At 42.3% G+C, this 17,558-nt stretch overlaps 1 protein-coding gene across 1 annotated transcript in view; it reads left to right on the top strand.

The window, feature by feature from the left end:
- Window positions 1–4,179: 4,179 nt before the first annotated feature.
- Window positions 4,180–17,558, top strand: part of AVIL (advillin) — a 182,035-nt gene continuing 168,656 nt past the window's right edge. The window contains exon 1 of the mRNA XM_069758610.1: window positions 4,180–4,403. The gene's annotated coding sequence lies outside the window, so the exon portion shown is untranslated. The remainder of the gene's footprint in view (window positions 4,404–17,558) is intronic.

Here is a 17,558-nt window from a genome sequence, read left to right as displayed (position 1 = left end):
CAGTAGGACTATCACCTGTGTATCCACCAGACTTCTGCTCAACACAACTGATAGTCCCAACCCCATTTATAAGGCAAGAAATACCACTTATTAAACCTGACAGGGCACACCTGTGAAGTGAAAACTATTTCCGGTGACTACCTCTTGAAGCTCATCAAGAGAAATACCAAGAGTGTGCAAAACAGTCATCAAAGCAAAAGGTGGCTAGTTTGAAGAACCTAGAATATAAGACATATTTTCAGTTGTTTCACACTGTTTTGTTAAGTATATAATTCCACATGTGTTAATACATAGTTTTGATGCCTTCAGTGTGAATGTACAATTTTCATAGTCATGAAAATACAGAAAAATCTTTAAATGAGAAGGTGTGTCCAAACGTTTGGTCGGTGCTGTATATATATATGCAGCGCCCCAGAGTCCTGGTCGTTGCAGTAATGTTATTCTTCCACCAGGGGGAGTGATGTTTCGTCTGAAGGCAATAAAGGTAATTAGGTAAAACGGGTAGTCTGGCAGAAAGTTAGGAGGAGAGGAGAGCAGACGGAAGGTCTGTGGGAGAACGAGGGTTCACGGAGCTGCGCCTGCCCCACGTGCGGCAGCATCCAAAGAAAGAGACATTGAAAGGAATTGTGTTGCAGTGAGTGAGAAACGAAGCCATAGCAAGAGGAGAGGAATATCAGAGGGAGACTGTTGTGAATTCCGCTCTTGGGCTCCCTCCGGTGGTTGTAAGTGGCACTTTTGTGAGTTCTGCTCTTGGGCTCCCTCTTGTGGTTTCTAGTGGTATGGCTGCTCCTTGGAGTTAGCTGTCATCAGCTGCCTCCACTTATCGTCTCTTCTGCTCGGCTATTTAGGTCTGGCTCTTTATTCAGCCAGTGCCACTTGTAAATGGTTCCTGGTTGGATTCACATCTCGTTGGCGTTCCCTGTTATCCTGACCAGTTCAGCTAAGCTAAGTTTTTGCTTGCTCTTTTCTGTCCATAGATTGTGGACTTATCCATTCGGTGCTTTTTATGTTTGTCCAGCTTATCAGTGTGAATTTATTCTGTCTTGCTGGAAGCTCTGGGAGGCAGATTTGCCCTCCACACCTTTAGTCAGGTGTGGAGATTTTTTTTGTAAACTCTGCGTGGATTTTTGTAGTGTTTTATACTGACCGCACAGTATTCCATCCTGTCCTATCTATTTAGCTAGACTGGCCTCCTGTGCTCATCCTGGTTTCATTCTGTGTATGTCTTTTCCCTCTCCACTCACAGTCATTATTTGTGGGGGGCTAATCTATCCTTTGGGGATTTTCTCTGAGGCAAGATAGCTCTCCTGCTTCTATCTTTAGGGGTAGTTAGCTCTTAGGCTGTGACGAGATGCCTAGGGAGAGATAGGAGCATTCCACGGCTACTTCTAGTGTTGTGTTGAGCTTAGGGACTGCGGTCAGTACAGTTACCACTTTTTTCAGAGCTCGTTCCATGTTGCTCCTAGACCACCGTATCATAACAGGAGACCAATTAGAAGCAGGCTGCCTCCTTCTGAAGCACAGTACCGGTAGCCAGAACATCGAGGGAGTAAGGATCTCTATGCTTTACTTCAGAGACTGGCAGGACAGTTGATTCCACATTGGCTGCCCGACCATATACCCAGGAGGCACGGTGGCAACTTGTTTGGGTCGGGGCGTCTCTAGGGTCCCTATAAAAAGCCTCAGGCCATCAGTCATACGGGTTTGTCCTATCCGTCAGGGGGACAGAGAGAAAGAAACTTAACACCTACGATAGTTGTGAGGACCTCACCGAGGAGCTCAGCAGGGAGGTACTACAACACTCAGGCACTAGAGGAAGGCTATTGAATTCCACCTGGATAAGGGGACTATGGAATTGCCTTCAGACTGGCCAGCCTCTGCCTACCCTGTGGTCCCTACCCTGGACTGTGGATGCTGAAGCCTTCAGTAAAGGTAAAGAGACTGCAACCTTGTGTCCTCGTTATTTACTGCGCCTTACATCATCCACCATCTACACTCTGGGAAGCCCTGGGGACATACTTCACCTGTGGGAAGGTATACCATCTAGCTGCCATAACATCACCCCAGCGGACCCCTAAGCAGCGTCGGTCACCCTGATCGAATACCACAGGTGGCGTCACAAACATTATCCCTTTAAAGACCTTTCCCCCAATTTATCAACAGACGTTCCCTTAGGGCCACGGACCGGGTCAGCCACCGTGAAATCCCCACTGAGAACAGAAGAAGGGCCCAGTACCGAGTAACCCCTAGCCCTTGGGGGCGATCCATATATATATATGCACATGCAGCTCTGGCAAAATATAAGAGACCACTGCAAAATGTTCAGTTTGTTTGATTTTTCTCTTTATAGGTATATTTTTGAGTAAAATGTAAATTTTTCATTTATACCATAAACTACTGACAACATGTCTCTGAATTTCCAAGCAATACATTTTGTATTTTTTCTGAAAAGGAGAAATGGTCAAACTTACAGAAAAAAATCCAGTGCTTTCAGACCTCAAATAATGCAAAGAAAACAAGTTCATAATCATTTAGAAACTACAATCAATATCTTGTGGAATAACCATGATTTTTAATCACAGCTTTCATGCGTCTTGGCATGCTTTCCACCAGTCTTTCACATGGCTTCTGGCCCAAAAATTTAAGCAGTTCTTCTTTGTTTGATGACTTGTGACTATCCATCATCCTCTTGATTACATTCCAGAGGTTTTCAATGGGGTTCAGGTCTGGAGATTGGGCTGCCCATGACAAGGTTTTGATGTGATGGTCTCAGAATTTTTACCAGAGTTGTATACAGCACTTTGTGGGAACACAGCTTCCGCTGCGCTGTATATATATAGCGCATATTGAAAAGGGATTAATAACCTATTCCAGAATGCCTGTTATAGCTCAGCCTAGGGCAGTCAGTGCTAAGAACTAGTGAAGATAGGATCAGATAACAGAAGATTAAGCATACCTGTCAACTCGTTAAAATAAAGGGAGACATCTGAACTTCCATAAGAAATGGCAAATCTCCCAGGCTCCAGAAGGTATAGCCTCCCAAAAGGTCTTGGAAAGCAGCATTTTCAGATTATTACTTGTTGGGTAATGCTTGGATGCAAACCCTGCTGTCCAAGTGTAAATTCAGCTGGCAGGAAACCAGCAATGCAGGAGCTATAAATGTTTTCCCCAATGGCCAATTCTAAAAGTTAGTAACTATGTAATTAATCTATAATAGTGATGAGCAATCGTGCTTCGATAACGTATTATCTGAGCATGCTGGGGTTCTAACCGAGTGACTTCGACTTGCTCAAAGAATATGTTTGAGTCACCGTGGCTGCATGTCTCGTGGCTAATCGACAGCCGCAACACTTGCCTGCCTGTTAGGCAATCCCTGCATATGTTGCAGCTGTCGAACAGCTGCAAGACATGCAGGCGTGGGAAAGAGGAAGCTATCAGCTCACCTTCTCAATGAGTTCCACCCAAGGAGATCTGCAGGGCCACAGTTAGAAGACCATTTGTAGAAAATATGAAAATGTAGCGTGTTGAATAAAATTAAGAAATCTTTATGAAACTCGAATATATTTTTTGAGCGTGCCGAAGCCTCTCGGTTAGCACCCAAGCATGCTTGGATAACATTTTATCTGAGCACAATGCTCATCACCAGTCTATAACTCAAATGGGAACCAATTGGAAAAAAATAAACTAGTGGACATATTTTTCTTGGCATTAAATATTTACCAAAACATTACTTTTACATCAGAATTTTGCAAGTGTCTGATACTGATTAGATTTGACACCAGCCATGGAAGAAGGTGAAGATAGACGAATATCCATTCTAGATAAACAAATTTTAATATTAGATTCCCACTAACTAAATTGGTATTTCCTTTTTAAGAAGAATATAAAAAAACTTTGTTCTTGTCTACATTGTCCTCACAACAAATGTAATGTTTCTCCCCCAAACAATATGCTGGTCATTTCCACAAAGTGTCCATCACAATTAATTATTGATCAGCTAAAAAGTGCACTTAAAAAAAATCAATCACAGAAGGTAAAGTGAGAGCGGCCTGGGAGCAAGTTAAATGTGAAAGGACATTGGACCTCCATATACTGGTGGTTTGAATACTGGCAAACAGATGATTTCCATCTCATTTGTATACGGTGGATGAATGGGTCATCACATCTGTGATTGGCTCCAGACTTGGGAAGAGATACGACAATGCAAACACAGGCAAATGTGAGGTGCTGGAAGAAAATAGCCGCTCTGTTTGCACAAACTGAATCAGCTTAATCCTGAGAAAAACTACTATTTTCTTTCCTCTCCACTTTTTTATTTTCTGGTGAAGAGATTCTATAGTGAATGGTAAAGGTGGATCTCAGCTCTGAATCCTGCTCTACAGGGGAAGCCTTCTGATCACAAGGTTTGGCATGTGTATTACTGTTTCTACAGAAAAAATATATCTTTGTGCCGTGTTAGCCATTAGATAGAAAAATATTGAAATTTTAGAGTCCTCAATTGTTGATAGCTTTCAATGGCTAACAAGATGGTAACAAAGAGCAAGCTTTTGAGACTACTTGCATCTCTTCATCAGGCATAATAGCTATACCCAGCACTATGCCTGAAGAGATTTGAGTAGTCTCAAAAGTTACGATGTGTTCTCTTTTCAGTTTACATTATTAAGTTTGATACCTTTTAATGTTAGACTTTTCACATTTAATAATATTTTACTTCTAGTTGTTCTCCATGACTGTATAAATTGAGCATTTTTATTACAGTACAGTATTAATGGTCTATCTGTGCTTATTGGTAGACACTGAGACATATGCTCAGCGGTATGTACAGGATGAACCTCACACAGGAATTAAGAGTAATTTTGTCCTGCATGTTGATATTAGCAAAATTAGAAATTAACATCTAGATCAGGTGCATTTTTTGGATCAGAAGAATAAACCTGAAAAAATGAGTCCTGTCGAGGTTCTTTGGGATCAGTTTGGAAAACGAACAGTCATACAATAGTTTTCATTGTTCTCCTAAGAGTAGAAGCCATGATGATATCTTGAACAATATATGAGTTATTCCAAAAAAATTGCACGAGATATCGGAAAACTTTCCTGTGCATGTGTATCTTCTGATCATATGGTACTGGAAGTTTAGTGGTCTATATCCAGTCAAGTATTCTTACCAAGATTCATGTCTGGTTGTGTCTGTCAAGTGTCCATTATAGGAAGATCTAATCCCAGTTGGCTGTTTCTTCCTATTTTCTAGTCTTGTCAGTAACTCCACTGACATAATCAGATCACAAGCCTCACCTCACAAGATAAGCACCATATAAACTCTACTTTCACCATTTTTGTTTTTCCACCTTATGAACATTAAAGGGACACTGTCACCTGAATTTGGAGGGAACAATCTTCAGCCATGGAGGCGGGGTTTTTGGGTGTTTGATTCACCCTTTCCTTACCCGCTGGCTGCATGCTGGCTGCAATATTGGATTGAAGTTCATTCTCTGTCCTCCATAGTACACACCTGCACAAGGCAAGATTGCCTTGTGCAGGCATGTACTACAGAGGACAGAGAATGAACTTCAATCCAATATTGCAGCCAGCATGCAGCCAGCGGGTAAGGAAAGGGTGAATCAAAAACCCAAAAACCCCGCCTCCATGGCTGAAGATTGTTCCCTCCAAATTCAGGTGACAGTGCCCCTTTAAGGATTGTGTTCATACTAAAATTCCATGTCTACATTCATTTTCCAAACTTGCCCTCAGAATAGCAACTGCAAAGTCTAAGGGAATGTGCACACAGTGTTTTTTTTCAAACTGGATACGTACGCTTCAAAAAAACAGGTATTAGATACAGGGAATCTGTAGGACTGATCAACCTTCCTAAGTCGTCTAGATGTGCTTGTAGGTCATGAGAAGTTCAATAAAATGATACCTTGATACCTGTGATCCAATGTGTTATTCACGAAATATCCCCATTTTTCTTAATATGTAAATAAGTTAAGATCTCTGGGCTGAACACTGGTCTTCCCTAGAATCTGCCTCAAGAGCTTTTTAAATGGAAATGGGTGTTACCAGTGTGAGACATACACAAGAAGAGAGCAGACTGCCAGTCATTACATGTCTCACACAGGTAGTGTCACAAGGGTTTACCGTGACAGAGAAGAGCCAGAAGATCGCAGCATCTGATTTCTCCTACTCCTGCACTGAATAGATGCAATTCACCTTCATATTAAGCCGTGTACATTTATTTTAGCAGTGCAGAGGTTGATCTGCTCAGTTGAGAGTTCCTGGAAGCTTTCCTGTGGTAAAGCTCTTAGCTGTGCACTGATAGCCACTCCCATCTCCTATATAATCTGGGTCCTGGCTAGGACTCATTGTCAGAGTTGGCTTATGCTGCATGGCTGGGAGGTGGTTGTTGTTGGAGAAAGTGCTTGGTGGATTTATCTGTGACTGTTGCTAGGTTTTGAATGTGTGATAATTCCCTTTCTTCTCCTACTTTGGTTCAATCGTTTTGAGACGAAGTCTGTTTTCACCTTAATGACCTGGCCAATTTTTACAATTCTGATTACTGTCACTTTATGAGATAATAACGCTTCAACGGATCCCGGTGATTCTGAGACTGTTTTCTTGTGACATATTGTACTTTTCAAACTTTTAATTTGTATACCCTTAAATCAGAGTCATATGGCACAAAATAGTTAATAAATAACATTTCCCACACGTCTACTTTGCATCAGCACAATTTTTGAAACATTTTTTTTCTGTTCGGAAGTTATAAGGGTTAAAAGTTGACCATCGATTTTTTTAGGGACAACCTTACATTTGAATTGACTTTGAAGGGCTAAATACAGAAAATACCCCAAAATGACAACATTGTTAAAACTGCACTACTCAAGGTACTCAAAACCACATCCAAGAAGTTTATTAACCCTTCAGGTACTTCACAGGATGTTTTGGAATGTGGAAGTAAAAAATAAATATTTACTTTTCTTTCAAAAATTTTTTCCTTTAGACCTAATTTTTTTTTACTTTCGCAAAGGTAACAGGAGAAAATGGACCATACATTTTGTTGTGCAATTTGTCCAGAGCATGGTGATACCCCATATGTGGGGGAAATCTACTGTTTGGGCACACGGAAGGCCTTGGAAGAGAAGGAGTGCCGTTTGAGTTTTAGAATGTAAAATATGGTGGAATAATTAGTGGTTTTCATGTCGCGCTTGGAGCGTAGAGCTGTGGAAATAAAAAAAATCACATTTTTCCAAATAAATGTTTTTTAGCTCCATATTTTGCATTTTCATAAGGGTAACAGGAGAAATTGTTCCATTCAATTTGTTGTGTAATTTCTCCTGAGTACGCCGATACCCCATATGTGGGGGAATACTACTGTTTGAGCGCAAGACAGGGCTTGAAAGGGAAGGGGAGCCATTTGACTTTTTGAATGCAAAATTTGATGAAATATTTAGCGGACGCCATGTTGTGTTTGAAGAGCCCCTGATGTACCTAAACAGTAGAAACCCCCCACAAGTGACATTATTTTGGAAACTAGACCCCTTTGGGACCTTATCTAGATGTGTATTGAGCACCTTGAACCCCCAGGTGCTTCACAGAAGTTTATAACGTTAAGCCGTGAGAATAAAAAAAAAATCACATTTTTCCCACAAAAATCTTTTTTTAGCTACAAATTTTGTATTTTCACAAAGGCAAAAGAAGTAAATGGACCCCAAAGTTTGTTTTGCAATTTCTCCTGAGTTCATCGACACCTCATATGTGTCCGAAAACTACTTTTGAGGCACGTGCAAAGCTCAGAAGGGAAGTAGCACCATATTACAGTGCAGATTTTGCTGCACTTGTTTGAGGGTGCCATGTTGCATTGGCAGAGCCCCTGAGGTGCCAGAACAGCAGAACCCCCCAAAAGTGACCCCATTTTGGAAATTATAACCCTTTGGGAATTTATCTAGAGAAGTAGTGACTCCATGGGTGTTTTGTTTTCCAAAAACAGGCAGCTGTGGATGCTGAGTGAAAATTGCAAACTGCCGTTGTAGTGACCAGGGGACACGCACCTGTAAATTAGTCAGGCTCTCATCACTACAAAAATGCCAAACATGTGGGTGCTAAATGTTATGTAGGCACACTGGGGCTCAGAAGGGAGGGGAGTATTTGGATTTGGGAGTTGAAAATTTGCTAAATTTCTTTTGGCGAGTGAGGAGCCATTTTGCTTTTCCAAAGCCTTGAAGCCCCCTATATTTCCGTTAACAGATAACAGATCTGAGTGGGGACTTTTTTTGTGGATTGAGTGGAAGCTTTTATTGGGAACATTTTATATAACGTTTGGGAACACAGTTATCCGGTGCTCTACGCTGACCACATACTTTGGGGTCTCCATCTAAATCTCTGAGTGACATGACTCAGATAAACCCCCCGATGGATCCATTCACTATAATGAGACAGCAGAGTTACTCTGGACTCCGTCTGGCCTCTTTTCCACAGTGTCCTTTTTTTCAGAAGTGCACAAAACTGTGGCGACGGCACTTTTATACAATCCTAAAAAGACGGACACCGCCGGATCGCAGGTCCTATGGCACCTACAATGCCTCCATCTGCCTCATTATAGGGAATCTTCTGTCAGAGATTCTGTCTAAATCACATATTTCAGAGATTTACACGGAAACCCTGGTGTAAGCAATCAGCGCAGAATGCAGGATAAATGTGCGCTGAGCCTTACTGCGATCTTTGGGAGGCAGAATGAAAAAAATCAACAGCATGTGAAGAATTGGTTTTATTTATTTTTTATGCCGTTCCTTGTGCAGTATAAGTGATTAGGTGACTTTTTTTTTCTTTGGGTCGGTGCAATTACAGAGATAAAAGCTTTATATTGGGTTTTTATGTTTGGCTGCTGTCACACACGGGAACGGGAGAGGCGAGGATTTTTTTTTCTTTATGTCTGACTGGGGCCCATAATAATTTATGAAGGAGCAGGGGGGGCATAATACTGTGCGGGGTGGGCATAATACTGTGTAGAGGAGTTGGGGGGGAAATACTGTGCGGGGGCATAATACTATGTGGAGGAGCTGGGGGTGGGGAATACTGTGCGGGGACCGGGGCATAATACTGTGTGGAGGAGCTGGGGGAGGAGGGGAAATACTGTGTGGGGGCATACTACTATGTGGAGGAGCAAGGGGGGAAAATACTGTACGGGGCATAATACTGTGCAGGGGGGCAATAATACTGTGCAGGGGGGCAATAATACTGTGCAGGGGGCAATAATACTGTGCGGGGAGCAATAATACTGTGCGGGGTGGGCATAATACTGTGCAGGGGGAGGGGGGCATAATACTGTGTGGGGACATAATACTGTGTAGAGGAGCTGGGGGGGAAATACTGTGCGCGGCCCGGGGCATAATACTGTGTGGAGGAGCTGGGGGGGGAAATACTGTGCGTGGCCCAGGGCATAATACTGTGTGGAGGAGGTGGGGGGGGGGGAATACTGTGCGGGGGCATAATACTGTGTGGAGGAGCTGGGGGGGATACTGTGCGGGGCCGGGGCATAATACTGTGTGGAGGAGCTGGGGGGGAAATACTGTGCGGGGCATACTACTGTGCAGGGGGCAATAATACTGTGCAGGGGGTGGGCATAATACTGTGCAGGGGCATAATACTGTGTGGAGGAGCTGGGGGGGAAATACTGTGCGGGGCATAATACTGTGCAGGGGGGGCAATAATACTGTGCAGGGGCAATAATACTGTGCAGGGGGTGGGCATAATACTGTGCGGGGGGCATAATACTGTGTGGAGGAGCTGGGGGGAAATACTCTGCGGGGGCATAATACTGTGTAGAAGAGCTGGGGGGGAAATACTGTGCGGGGCATAATACTGTGCAGGGGGGGCAATAATACTGTGCAGGGGGTGGGCATAATACTGTGCGGGGGCGTAATACTGTGTGGAGGAGCGGGGGTCCCATAATACTGTGTGGAGGAGCTGGGGGGCATAATACTGTGTGGAGAAGCACGGGGCCCACAATACTGTCTGTAGGAGCAGGGGGCCCATCATGTGCTGTATGGAGGTGCATTATATGGGGCCAATAATACTGTATGGAGGAGCATTATATGGGGCCAATAATACTGTATGGAGGACTATGTGGTTGCCCATAATACTGTATGGAGGACTATGAGGTGCCTGTAATACTGTATGGAGCACTATGTGTTGAACATAATACTGTATGGCGAACTATGAGGTGCCCATAATGCTGTATGGAGGACTATGTGGTTGTAAAGCGATCAGGGGGATCTACTATAGGTAAATATAGAGTTCTCAGAAAAATAGCATCAGTAAATCCAAAAATAGATAAATCTGAGCACTCAAAAGGTAATCCAAGAAAAAAATATATTTATTATGTCACAACCAATCACACAGAATGCCAACGTTTCGGCTCATAAGGCCTTTATCAGGGCAAATTATCTGTAAAATAAATATAAAGTAGATATATAACATATCATACACATACCGTAAATAAATCGACAGGTTGTGTAGAGAAACAGAAATAATCCATAATAATCGGACGAAATGAGTCCCATCAGTGCAAAGTGACTGTGGAGTGGAGACATATCCTAAATAAAAATAAAAAGACAAAGGAGAACATCCATATGAGCCAAGTATATAAGGTAGAAAGTAAATGCAAATGTATCAAACCAAACACCTCAAGGTGTAAGTAGAACGAATTAAGAAAAAGGGGGGGGAAGGAAGGAAAAAACATGAAGTGGTACCAGGTGAAGCAAGAAAAGGAGAGGGAAAAGGGGAAGGGGGAAGAGGGGGGGGGGGAAAGGAAAAAAAGGAAGGTAATAAGAGGAAGGAAAGAAAGGAACGAAAGGGGGAAGAAGAAGTAGGAGAAAAGAAATCGGAAAAAAGAAAAGGACCAAAAAACCACCATAAACCATGATACACACGAATCATCCAGGGATAGGAAAAAAAAAAAAAACACATAAACACCAGGGAGATTACCTGTATGAAGGTAGGACGGGACTATGAAAAAAATATAAGGAACAAAGATCCCAATTAGACACCCATAGAGAGAGCACGAACAAAACTGCAGGGGCTGCAGAGCCACCGATACATACCAGGAGGAGTGAACCGCTGCGGATACAGGCACAACCGCTACAGGAGGAAGGCATAGCGGAGAAGGAAACCGCTCCTAATAAAGGGGCGCTAATCATCAAACCGGAAGAGAACGCGACGTATGAGCGCCGCAAGGCGCATGCGCACATGAAAGACAGGACGGATGTGGGGCACAGGGCCACCGGAAGTGTGGCACAAAGCGGACCGCAACCGAATGCGCAGGTGCCAGGAGATAAAGGTGAGCGCACGCGCACTAGAAAGCAGAGGCGAAGGCTGTCAGAACACAGATGAGACAGAAATAAGCGGAGAAGATAGGTCTGACCGCTGGTGAAAGGATACCATCAGTGGAATAATAAGATATCAGGGTGAAAAGAGATCAAGAAACGAAAGTGGAAGAGGGGAAAAAAAGAAAAAACAAAGAAAACAAGGGGAGAATGAAAAAAAGAAGAGGGGGGAAAAAGGGGAAAGAGGAGGAAAAAAAGGGGAAAGAAAGATAAGAAAAGGTAGAGGGAAAAGTAAAAAAACACCACAAACCTGAGAAGATTGAATAACACCACAGGGTGATGGGTCACAACTTATGTCTAAAAGAAGAAAAAAGGCGGGGGGTGAAAAAAAGGGAGAGCAAATCAATAACCATAATATAGAGATAACACATAAAGGACATGAACTCCACAGACACAATCGAGGAAGAAAATAATACATATAAAAAATATAATAAGTAAAAGACAATACATATATAGAGGTCAACCTGGCCTCAAAACCAAGCATATAGAAATAAAGACCACTGGAATCAATAGAAAGTCTCATACTCTCTATTAAGACCATAAGGCTCGAGCGTCTGGAGCGCATGGATCCAATAGGCCTCCCTTTGTTTTAATTTCTGGATCCTATTGCCACCTCTCCTCATAATGGGAACAGTATCAATAATTTGGTAACGTAGCTGTGCTACAGTATGATTATGTGAAGCAAAGTGAGCTGGTACGGGTAGGAGTAATTTATTGCACCTTATAGTGGATTTGTGTTGTGAAATACGGTCTCGGATATGTTGGGTAGTCTCACCAACATATCCGGGACCGAATATCATAAAGTCCAGCGCATACCAAGAGGTCTTCGTGTGTCTCTCAGGCCTACTCTTTTTTCAGAAAAGGCAGATTTTTGTGAGAAATTTGAAGCTATTTTGAACAAATGTTCTATGGACTTGATTCTCTTGACTGTTGATTATCTTCATAAAGAAATTCCCATTATTGAAAACGAAATTGCAAGCATTGAATCTCAACTTCGTAATACGATGTCACAGGAAGAATTTAACAAGATTAAAACCCATATTGATAAAACTATGATTGAATTTCAAACACAACTACAAGAACGAAAGAGACTTAAGTTTATTCGTGATTCGGATGATTACCAACGGGGTGAATTATACAGATGTACGAATAAGAATCCGGAGACGACAGAAAGGAGACCCTATAGACGGTGGAATTCTTCTTATTCATCTGGTTCTGAGAGCGATGGTTATCGATCTTCTTTTCGTTCATATCAGGGACGTGGACGGAACCCAAGGAACAGGAGCAACAGACAGAATTCCTCTGCGGCTGAGCCTCCATCTACACGGATGCAGACCCGGTCCCAGGTATCAACTGATCTACTGGTTTATAATATTTCTTCACAGGTTCTTTCTTCAATGGAACTTCAGGTGCTGCAAAGAGGTCTGTCTTTTTGCCCTACTCCTCCGTTTAACGATTTCACCCTGGATCAAGAACTCAATCGATTCTTTAGATCTCTTCGTCTGAAGGTTCATTTCTCTAGTAGTGCTATATTACCTTTGTTGGCTACGGACAGTGTCATTAGCGACACCACTCTGACTCTTAAAAAATTAAACTTGGTTCATCGTAGTGTATTTTCTCCCCCTAGGGTCTACCACCCGGTGGAGACATATATATCTCTGGTTAAAAATGAGGTACGGCAGAAATTGATGGATATTCAACAGGTTCATCATCGCATTAGAAATAATATGTCTAGGGCTGAGAGAGAAGCGATTGATAGCTTACGTTCTAATAAAAAATTGGTGATTAAACCCGCCGATAAAGGCGGTGCGGTGGTGGTTATGGATAGACAATACTATGTTGATGAGATCCGTTCCCAATTAAGTGATTCTAATACTTATCTCTAAATCTCTCATGATCCTACATCTGATATCACTAAAGTGATTCGAACTCTATCTCATAGATTTTGTACACTTGGTGTTATTGATAAGAAATTGGGTGAATTTCTTGTGAATTCTCATCCTGTTTGCCCTGTCCTTTATACTTTGCCCAAAATTCACAAAAATCTCACATGTCCCCCAGGTAGGCCCATAGTGGCTTCCACTGGCTCTCTGCTCTCTCCGCTTGCTATGGTCCTAGAAAAGATATCTCCATTTCTTTGCCACATCCCTTCCTTTTTACGTGATACTTCACATTTTCTGTCCGCAATTCGCGGTGTGGGAATAGTACCTACTGAATGTTATCTTGTGACATTAGATGTCAATAGCCTGTATACTAACATCAATAACACTGATGGGATCAAGGCCGTGAAATCTTTTCTGGATGATACTACTGAGTTCAGTCCAGATCTTAAGGAAATTTGTATTACATTATTGACAGTGATTCTCACTAAAAACTTCTTTTTATTTGAAGATGATTTCTTTATCCAATTGAATGGTACTGCGATGGGGAGTAACGTAGCGCCCCCATACGCTAACATCTTTATGGCTGATTTTGAATGTAAATTCGTCTATACACATGTACTCTTCCAGCAGTTCTGCCCACTCTGGAAGAGATACATAGACGATGTTTTCTTGATATGGAATGGCGACCTTGACTCACTTCTCTCCTTCTATCAGTCTATCAACAGGTCGGTGGACAGGCTCACGTTTTCGATACAACATGACCGTAAATCCATTTCCTTTTTAGATACGTTGGTCACTATAAACGACGATAGATCTCTATCGACGGATCTTTTTGTGAAGCCCACTGATAAAAATAGTTTACTTTTATTTTCCAGTTGCCATCCACGACACATTAAGCGGTCTCTGCCGATATCACACTATAGCAGGGTAAATAGGATCGTATCGGATCCATCTTTACGCACTGTGAGACTTAACGAAATGGCATTAAAGTTTCATAATCGGGGATATCCCGATTCATTGTTAAAAACTGCACTAAACGATATATCCTCGAATTGCTCACAACAACGTGTCAGTAGGATGGCATTCATCAACACCTATCATCCGTTTATGCCTATGTTCCATGGCCTCATTCGAAAACACTGGTCTCTTCTAGGCCTGTCCTATCCCAGTGTTCCTGAATTCCAGGTGGCCCCTCTTATGTGTCACAAGAAACCCTCGAGTCTCCGTAACTTGTTAGTTTCAGCTGATGTTGGCAGCTCTAAATTGGTGACCAGACAAACTTTTTTGGCTACAGCCCGTAAAGGCACATTCCCATGCCTACATTGCCTGCAGTGTTCCAATATTACTAGGGGCGACACTTTTACCCATCCCAGATCTGGCAAAAGGTTTCCTATTCGTGGCTATTTTAGCTGCGATTCCACTTTTGTAGTGTATCTCATAAAGTGTCCGTGCGGTCTCGGATATGTTGGTGAGACTACCCAACATATCCGAGACCGTATTTCACAACACAAATCCACTATAAGGTGCAATAAATTACTCCTACCCGTACCAGCTCACTTTGCTTCACATAATCATACTGTAGCACAGCTACGTTACCAAATTATTGATACTGTTCCCATTATGAGGAGAGGTGGCAATAGGATCCAGAAATTAAAACAAAGGGAGGCCTATTGGATCCATGCGCTCCAGACGCTCGAGCCTTATGGTCTTAATAGAGAGTATGAGACTTTCTATTGATTCCAGTGGTCTTTATTTCTATATGCTTGGTTTTGAGGCCAGGTTGACCTCTATATATGTATTGTCTTTTACTTATTATATTTTTTATATGTATTATTTTCTTCCTCGATTGTGTCTGTGGAGTTCATGTCCTTTATGTGTTATCTCTATATTATGGTTATTGATTTGCTCTCCCTTTTTTTCACCCCCCGCCTTTTTTCTTCTTTTAGACATAAGTTGTGACCCATCACCCTGTGGTGTTATTCAATCTTCTCAGGTTTGTGGTGTTTTTTTACTTTTCCCTCTACCTTTTCTTATCTTTCTTTCCCCTTTTTTTCCTCCTCTTTCCCCTTTTTCCCCCCTCTTCTTTTTTTCATTCTCCCCTTGTTTTCTTTGTTTTTTCTTTTTTTCCCCTCTTCCACTTTCGTTTCTTGATCTCTTTTCACCCTGATATCTTATTATTCCACTGATGGTATCCTTTCACCAGCGGTCAGACCTATCTTCTCCGCTTATTTCTGTCTCATCTGTGTTCTGACAACCTTCGCTTCTCCTTTCTAGTGCGCGTGCGCTCACCTTTATCTCCTGGCACCTGCGCATTCGGTTGCGGTCCGCTTTGTGCCACACTTCCGGTGGCCCTTTGCCCCACTTCCGTCCTGTCTTTCATGTGCGCATGCCCATTGCGGCGCTCATACGTCGCGTTCTCTTCCGGTTTGAAGATTAGCGCCCCTTTATTAGGAGCGTTTTCCTTCTCCGCTATGCCTTCCTCCTGTAGCGGTTGTGCCTGTATCCGCAGCGGTTCACTCCTCCTGGTATGTATCGGTGGCTCTGCAGCCCCTGCAGTTTTGTTCGTGCTCTCTCTATGGGTGTCTAATTGGGATCTTTGTTCCTTATATTTTTTTCATAGTCCCGTCCTACCTTCATACAGGTAATCTCCCTGGTGTTTATGTGTTGGCAGGGTCGGACTGGGGCACCGGGACACCGGAGAATCCTCCGGTGGGCCCCGCCCCCAGCTCCTGCCTCCTTCATTTGTGCGTGCCCTGCATGCTCATAGTTTGCGCACAGCAGTGCGCACTTTATTGTATAGACGGCACAGCTGGCAGACTGCACAGGTGATGGGAAGTGCTGTTGGTATTTTTGTCCTATCCCTGGATGATTCGTGTGTATCATGGTTTATGGTGGTTTTTTGGTCCTTTTCTTTTTTCCCCTTTTCTTTTCTCCTATTTCTTCTTCCCCCTTTCGTTCCTTTCTTTCCTTTTTCTTATTACCTTCCTTTTTTTCCTTTCCCCCCCCCCCCTCTTCCCCCTTCCCCTATTCCCTCTCCTTTTCTTGCTTCACCTGGTACCACTTCATGTTTTTTCCTTCCTCCCCCCCCCTTTTTCTTAATTCGTTCTACTTACACCTTGAGGTGTTTGGTTTGATACATTTGCATTTACTTTCTACCTTATATACTTGGCTCATATGGATGTTCTCCTTTGTCTTTTTATTTTTATTTAGGATATGTCTCCACTCCACAGTCACTTTGCACTGATGGGACTCATTTCGTCCGATTATTATGGATTATTTCTGTTTCTGTACACAACCTGTCGATTTATTTATGTGTATGATATGTTATATATCTACTTTATATTTTACAGATAATTTGCCCTGATAAAGGCCTTATGAGCCGAAACGTTGGCATTCTGTGTGATTGGTTGTGACATAATAAATATATTTTTTTCTTGGATTACCTTTTGAGTGCTCAGATTTATCTATTTTTGGACTATGTGGTTGACCATAATACTGTATGGAGGACTATGAGGTGCCTGTAATACTATATAAAAATAGGGAAAAAGGAAAAAATGGGAAGAAAATAAGTCAGCTCACCAATCCCTCAACAGTGCAATGATGTCCATACACGGAGCCTCCTTGGTCAAGGGCGTAGTCCAGAGCCAGCAATGAAAAAGAAAAAATAATCTCCAGCATGGATCTTCTAAAAAGTCAATTTATTGAAAACACTTTAAAATGCAAACATTTGCAAAAAAGAAATGGGGGTCCCAGGTGGTCAACGCCGACGCGTTTCGACCATCAGGTCTTAGTCATGGCATGAAAATGGAACCACATATTAACATTTTATACAACACAGAACACTAAAAGAACAAGTGCTTAGATTAAAACTCAGGTGGGCAATCAGAACATTCATTAGATTAACCCCCTGTGAACCGCAAAAGAGAAAGACATGTCTATGGAAAAAAAAAAACCACAACGGTGTATCAAAAAATTACATTAGCCGGAGTAATAGAACCAATTCACAGTGTGTACAATATTAAATATCACCTTCTTATGGAGAGAAAAAAAAAAAAAACACGGAAAAAAATAAAATAGACATGTCTTTCTCTTTTGCGGTTCACAGGTTCCATTATATGTGGTTCCATTTTCATGCCATGACTAAGACCTGATGGTCGAAACGCGTCGGCGTTGACCACCTGGGACCCCCATTTCTTTTTTGCAAATGTTTGCATTTTAAAGTGTTTTCAATAAATTGACTTTTTAGAAGATCCATGCTGGAGATTATTTTTTCTTTGTAATACTATATGGCGCACTG

The sequence above is a fragment of the Ranitomeya imitator genome, chromosome 3, assembly GCF_032444005.1.
Source record: "Ranitomeya imitator isolate aRanImi1 chromosome 3, aRanImi1.pri, whole genome shotgun sequence".
In the NCBI taxonomy this organism is placed as follows: domain Eukaryota; kingdom Metazoa; phylum Chordata; class Amphibia; order Anura; family Dendrobatidae; genus Ranitomeya; species Ranitomeya imitator.
This window is presented reverse-complemented; position numbering and strand designations above follow the sequence as displayed.